Below are 8,277 nucleotides of genomic sequence, written 5' to 3'. Positions count from 1 at the left end.
CATTATGGTCCATTCGTTACTATGCTTCCAACTTCCCACAAGTGACCAATCCTTGGCGAACCTTAGATCGTCCTTGACAGTTGTTTAATTATTTTCATCATATCCGGTTCTGGTCCTTTTCCCTCTTAATGCCCTAGGCATTTGGAAAATCTAGAACAGACGAATATTACATCGTATACAATCGACCCTATACCCGAAGTGTATGGGAGACGATTCATAATGAAAAAAAAAGTGATACTTTACCAGTTCCATGCTATAATATTGCCATACATAGAATCCTTTTAAGTTGAATCTTTTCAACATAACATCCATATATGTTCTTTGACTAAACTAATTCAAAACTTATAGAAATAAGTCCTAGATGTTTAGACTAATTGCAAAATCTCATAATTCGAACCATGAAGATGGATGCCGTAATCATGATCGAATTTGAGAATGCAATTTACACAATCGCTATCTCGTTAAAATCTTCCTAGTGAAAGCGTTTCCTCACAATCATTTTCATGAAGCGGAGAGAAATCTTATCACTTAGATTTTATGGTGTATGTGTTCCTATCCAGGTAAATTATCTATAACTATAATCACAAGACAAGGTTTGTGACAAATCCAAACTCATATGGACTGAACTTATTCAATCTTAATCTCTTGCCTCATGGCAGCACGAGCACCCACCATTGCTTCCAAGTTGTTAAGCAACTCACCTATACATATCAATGAACTTTCATTAATCAAGGTGCTTTGCCTATATACATTCGAATGAGAACTCATAGAACTCACATGCATTGTTAACTCAACTGGAATGGCATAGAAAACAAGAAGCTAGTGATTAATCAATTCTTGAAGCTTTTCAAGATCATTAAGACTCCCTCTGACCTCTTGACATATAAGATTCCCTTGTTAAGAAACATTTCTTGACAAACAAATACTCCAGAGTTAGTTCGGATTCTTATCAAGACAACACTTCATGTAAATGGTCTTAGTCGGTCTTTGTCTTATCCAAGACATCACAACTTACCAATTTCAAATGTGCAAGAATACGAAAACCTTACCTACTCCATGCTTGATGAGTGTTTTAAACTTACTAAAGGTGTGTCACTCAATATCACAATCTTGGAGTACGACTCTAAGACTTGATTTTGGAACCTAGTATGAATCACCTTTTGATTTAACCACTTCAATAATTCTTGATTCCTCTTCTTAGCCATACTAGTGCACTAAGATTTACTTAGAGGATCAATTGTGATATGGTTTCATAATCAATGAGACGATTATAAAACATGATAGTAATGTATTCTCCCATCTTTTCATATTGGAAAAACTTTTATCTTTACGCCTAATTGATTCTTCTTATTCGTTCTGTTATCCATTGAAACTTTTCAATGATTCAGAATTACACTTAATCTTGTAAGCATAACCACATTTATTTTTATTTGTGGTGGACTTGACCAGTGCACAACATTGCGTACCAGATCTCCTAGTCTTTCACTTGACTCACATACCTATGTGAACAAGTAATTAGTATTAATTTCCTAAGTACCAAGATTTCCATACATCACATGACTCAAATCATATGATTCCAAGTTTATGTCCAATTGAAACTTGGGCGATGGGAAATTTTCCTTACCTAGAAAATTACGACACTACCATAAATAACATAACTAAGAATTACATCAACTTAATATTGCTTATAATAGAAACACACAAGCATCAATTTTCGCAAATGACATTGCAAGGAGATATAAACAAGACAAAACTCAAAATTTATTTTATTTATAAAAAAGTGCGGAAAACTTGTCCTTACAACCCAAATTCAAATGAAAACTATGGTATTACATATTCCTAAGTAATCTATCCTAACTCTAAATTAGTAGCTCACAAATCCGATCTTCGAACCATGAAATCGAAATCCATTTCTTCATGATCAGACTCAGCTCACTTCTTCCTTTAAGTTTCCTTTCCTTTCTTTGATCCTACAAAACATCAAAATGCAATCTTATCACATCATGTATTAAGAATCTACAAAAGGAAACTTACTAGAGTTACATAGTGGATTTTACCTGAAGTAGAGTCATACATTTTGGCTCTCCCATCTTCTTGATCCTTCAGGTAGGTACGGCAGCTTCACAACCAATGCCCCTTCTCTTGGCAATATAAACAAGTGGACTCTTTTGGAACAGCACATGGGACAATTTCATATTCATCCTTTCTCTTTACCATCCGGTCAAATGGTTTGACCTTGGCAAATCCCTTTCCATTGGGAAGAGAAGACTTTTATTGACTCCCAATGTTTTCAACATCAATTTCCATACAAGTTTGGGAGTTTGACTCACAAGACACATTTGCTAGATCAGTGCACCAAATCATTGTTGATTCAGCAGCAATAAGCAAATAATTCAAATTAATGAGGGTCACGTCGTGATCCATCATATAGTACTCTCTAATGAACTTACTAAATGAGTCGGCAAGTGATTGAAGAACCCAATCAATAGCCAACTTCCTCAGGAAACCAACACCCATCATTTCCAACATGTCAATGTATGACTTCATCTCTAATACGTGTGCACATACACACTTCCCATCTTCATGTCTTTTTGCCAATAGGGCTTGAGTTATCTTGAACTTTTCAAGCCTTCGAACACGTGGGTCAGGGAGAATAATAGGAGGAGGTGGAGGAAGTGAAGTTCCACTTAACCATAAACAAGGGATTGATCGTTCACCTTGATCGTTACATGAACTTCCACTTTAATGAGGAAAACATTTTCCAAAGGATTTGGGAAGACCATAGTTGTCATAACTAGACATCTACAAAACAGGAGAAAAATTCAAGTTAGTTGAAAAGAATCCTTAATATAGCACCCAAATGAAATATCAACATTAGGATCCAACACAATATTCTGCAACTCGGAAGAGGGATGCCGTAATCCAGCTGCAGAATATTTGAAGGTAGGTAAATGACGATTTACCAATTTCCACCATAAAAAACGAAAATTAAAATTAGGTTTTAAATGAATTGAAACTCCTAAATCTTTTGAGATTCATTGAACATTTCAATGGCATGTTTAATCTTGATTATGCCCTTCAAGTTTGTGACTGGGATGTCGAGGATCACAAACAAGGTGTGGATAACCATGCAAATTAGCTTGGTACTCTCGAAGATGTCTATCACCTAATCAATGTGCAGGTTAACCACACACGCTCCATTGATCTATAATAATCTACGAGCTACCCATTTCCATCCTTCATTGGTCCCATATTAGTGTGCTGGTTAACCACATTTTTCCTAAAGTAACTAAGATTTGGGAATTTGTAAAAGTGTTCAGTTACTTCATATTTCATTATACTTATAATGGAAGGTTGTGTCCTATCCTACCCATTCGGCTAACGACCCTCCACTAGTCAAGAGTGTGGGGGTAAGAGTGGATACCCATTCAATCACAATTTTATAGGCAATTTTCTTAAACACCCTTATAGACCAACTTCGTGAATGACGCCTATTAACGGTAAGACTGACATTTACTTATACATATATAGTATTAAACATTTAATTCTATATAGTATAAGGGTGTATTTTACACTTTTAAAATAGTATGTGGTTTAATCTTTTAAAAAATTAGACTTTTAATTTGATTAACTTAAACTATATAATTAGGGATTTATTAATTATCTCTTTTAATTAAACACGTAATTAATTTAATAAAACATAAGGGTGTAATTTGAACTTTTCAAAATACTAGGGTTTTAGAATTTAATATTTCAAAATTAAATCTTTTTAATTAAATTTACATTCCAAACCTTGAGGACAAGTTTTAAAACCTTTAAAAACATCAAGGTTTAACTATTTAAATTTCAAAAACTTAAACTATTAAGTTCAAATTTAAACTATAAAACTGAAGGGGTGTAATTTGAAACTTTTCAAAATTACTAGGTCAAATATTTGACTTATAATAGTCCTATATTATCCATATTTAATCAAATCCATCAATTTTGATGAGGATAACCATTCCAAACATAAAAAATCGATTTTAGGCAAGACAAATGAGTTTTGGAAGTAATCCTTAACAAAATCTGGTAAGAAAATCGAAATTCCCAGCATCAGACCCTTGGACTCAGCGAGACATCCAGTTAGAATGCAAAATATTTGATTTTCTTGAACTTTGGCAATTCAATTTTGCATCTATTTACTAGAAAAATGACCTAGGCTCTGATACCACTGTTGGGTTATGAGCATAACATCATTCCTATGGTGTTCATGCAACCCTAATTGCTTTGATCTAGGTTTTCTACTATGAACATAACAACATTGAATACCAAAGCAATGATCCTAAGAACTAGCATACACCAATCAAATTGACATATAAACTAGGGTTTAGATCTTACCTTTCTTGTTATGTAGTAATAACAACTTCTCCTTGAATATCCTTGACCTTTGAAAGCTTAGTGCCTCAAATATTGCACCTCTAATGGAGTCACAAACACTACTAGCAACAAGATGACTTAAGAGAGGGATGAGGAGGCACCTAAAACGTATAGGGTTCTCTTAGAAGTGTTAGACACGTTTTTGGGAGCCTATGGCATCCTAATATAGTTAAGGCTTCTAGGGTTATCAACTTGGAAACCCTAATCCATTTGCTTAGTCCTTAAGCAGCCCAATGGATCCTTTCAGAAGGCCCTTGGACGATTTCTATATGGACTCTCATATAGAATTCGTCCATTGCATCCTTATGGATCATAAGCCCAACTTTGTATTTATCTTATAATTACAGTATTAGTCCCCATTATTTAATTAATCTCTTTTAACCACAAAATTAATTCTAAATTAATTCTTGATCAATATTAATTAAACAATATGATTTCTCTTTTAGTATATTATTCACATAATATATTAATAAATCATAATTAATCCTCTTTCTCCTTAATTCATCCTATCAGTTGCTATGGTGAAGGCAACCCGAAAGGACCATGCTCATAATCGGGTCTAGTACATACCAAAATAGTTATGGGCTTAGAAACCTAATCCAACATTTAGTTCGCTATGTTTTAGGTCAAAAGTAATTAGATAGGATGGTGAGGCTTGTCAATACCTTTTTGTGCATATAAAGATTGCAAAAAACGAAATTATAACAAAAAATTTATAGCCGATTAAAGTTGGAATGCATTTAGGTGAAAAAATTTCTCCACAGAGTGTAGATCAGAGCTCCACGATGTGGCAAGCCACAGAGTGGAGAAAACTGGCCACAGAGTGGCAGTCTGTCAGGCCCAAGCCCATGATTTTACGATTTCAAGGTAATTTATGCATAAGGTTCCACATTTTTGGGCATTTTAGCAGCCTCCATCATACATAGAACCCCTTCAGAGAAACCCTAGCCTCCATCTTCAAGATTTGAGCTCCTCCCATCTCCTCTCTCCTCTTTCTGATGCTTTTTATGATATTTTCATGATGCTTAAGGATCAAGTGTAACGCCTCAAAATTCAAGACAAAATTTTCATTTTTAATTCTCAAAATATTACTCATAAATTCAAGCCATCACATAAATTGTAAGTTATTATCAAAACAATATCAGAGTATCACAACATCCTTCGATCTCCATAAGCCGATGTATGTGTACAATCGTGCCTTCGCCTTCCCGAAATCTACAGAAGTACCTGGAACACATTTAACTCAACACGGTAAGCACGAAGCTTAGTTAGTTCCCCAAAATACCACACACAAACAATTAGCCGCTCATGGCTATATCTCGAAAAGGACCCTCTAGTCATGTGTCTCAGTGAAGACTCTCCGGTCTCACGGCTCGATTTGGACCCTCTAGTCCTATCTCAATAAATGCAAAGAATAATATATAGTATAAATCACAAAGACAGAATGCATAATATCACATATCTCAGTATAAGAACATAAGAACCTCCGTTCAATAACTTAGATAAGACCCTCCGATCGCACAGTAATTACCAATCAGGTAAGTATAATGAGAAGACTCACCTCGCAAGGTAAAGCAAGTATATCCCATACTCGAACTGCTTGTCTATAGTCCCCTAACATATATCACATATATCTCTAATTAAAATCAAATATCAACATCCTCAAAATGTTGGCTAAGTCTCTCTAATAACCTCAAGAAAGGGAAAAAAAATACTATTTTACCCCTCCATGGCCTCCAAAGTTCAGAACTAGATCAGAACCCTAAAGTCAATGAAAGTCAACAATCCACTCGTTGAGTACAGCTCATAGACTCATCGAGTTCCTTCAGAACTCAGTAAATCGCGAAAACTCGAGTCAACTCGCCGAGTTGTTGGCCAACTCATCAAGTCCATGTAGTGTCCAAACGATCAGGGGAAAAACCCTAACCACTCGTCAAGTTATCCCACCAACTCTTCGAGTTCACTATGAATCCAAAAAACGGGAAAACCTGACTCAACTCGTCGAGTTCTTCAGCCATTACACATTAAGCTCATTCTAGTCTATTACAATGCTCCAAACTTCATATCCAACCTCCTAGCATGAAGTTATCACATAAAGTTGCTAACTTTACATGCATGTAAGGCCTCACAAGGCTAAAACACCCAAAACTAAGCTCAATAAGGGGTTTAGGGCATGGAAAAGGGACAAAGCTTGATAGAGTTGATGACTTTATGACTATAGGAGCCTAATGGAGTCCAAATATGAAACCATATCCTTGTGACAAGCTCAAACCCGAGAATGACTCCATAATGTCCCAAAAATGGCCATAAACATTCCGAATAGGAGATATAAGTATAAATAAGTCATGTTTTTAACTTTATACCTCAGCTTGATCGCCAATACACATGAGGTGATGGATCTACAACCTTCTTCTTGATCCAAGCTTCTCAATCTTCAAGTCTCCTTCCAAAACTCCTCAAAAGTCACCTTTTAAGCTCTCAAACACACCCAAGAGGGTACCAAGCTTGATCTAGGGTTTTCTCTGGTCGAAATGACGATGAAGGAGGCCACAATGGATTATAAGTTCTTTTAATAAGGTGCAAAACCTGGAAATTAGGGTTTTCACTAAAAAGCCTCAACTCGTCAAGTTGGCCCCTGCAACTCGTCGATTTTGCTTCAAAAATCCATGCAGGCTGATCTCTCCTACATGACGAGTTAGAGCAACCAACTCCGTCGAGTAGGTCCTATAATATGCATGAAACCCTCGAATTTCACGCTTGGGAAATTAGGATGTTACATCAAGAAGGTTGTTTTGGTTGAAGTGAAAGATTCTTTAAGTTTGGATCCATCAAATCACTTGGAGGAACATTTAGATTGACCATTCAAACAAAGATAAGCTTCACAAGAACAAACGATGTAAATAAGATTGCAATTTCATCAACTAAAAGATCCCAAAAATACGGAAAAAAAATTCATTTTAATTCATTAATAAAAACCATAAGTATCATTCATCATATAAAAGTCATAAATCGTGTATCTCAAAAATATCATAACATCCATCAATATATCAAAATAATATGTCAAAATATCAAAGTGAATCCTCCCATGCTAAAAGTTATGGTGTGTGCCATGCAGTCATCCCGAGTTCTTCCTCTTACCAGCGGAAGTACCTAAAACCAAAACTAAAAAATGTAAGCACGAAGCTTAGTGAGTCTCCCCAAACTACCACATACCATACACATAATCACATAATCACATATAACATACATTGGGCCCCGCACTACTACATCGGGCACATCCCCGCATCGGCTTGTCTAGCATCGGGCCCCGCCCGACATCGGACCGCATCTGGCATCGGGCTCCGCCCGGCATCGAGCAAAGCTCAGCATACATATGAACATAACTACTAATACACATAACATAAGCATAACAACTTAACAATAGAGATATAAGCATTCCTCGAGACCCGCCCGACATCGGACCGAAATCCAGAAGCATACAAACATTCCTTGGGAACCGCCTCGGCATCGGACCGTAGTCCAAATACATACATATGCAAGAATCACAAAGACATCAAGCATACTAAGATTCTTCGAGTACCGTCCCGTCATCGGATCGAAATCCGAAAAAACATATAAACGTACATCGGGCGCCGCCCGACATCGGACCATAATCTGGAACATACTAAGATACAAAAAAAGGCCAGCCTTGGTGCCTTCGACAGGTTCCTACTAGAAGAAAACTCACCTCATAAGATAACTGTGAAATCTCGCGTGATGAATCTCTGACGACTGCTCCAACGACTCCCCGACTATCATTATCACAATAACACTTAGTCAAAATCTGATAATCCTTCTTAGGGTAAAACGACCATTTTACCC

This window comes from Lactuca serriola, chromosome 6 (genome assembly GCF_051521515.1).
Source record: "Lactuca serriola cultivar US96UC23 chromosome 6, Lser_US96UC23_V15, whole genome shotgun sequence".
Classification (NCBI taxonomy): domain Eukaryota; kingdom Viridiplantae; phylum Streptophyta; class Magnoliopsida; order Asterales; family Asteraceae; genus Lactuca; species Lactuca serriola.
Note: the sequence above shows the minus strand (reverse complement) of the source record.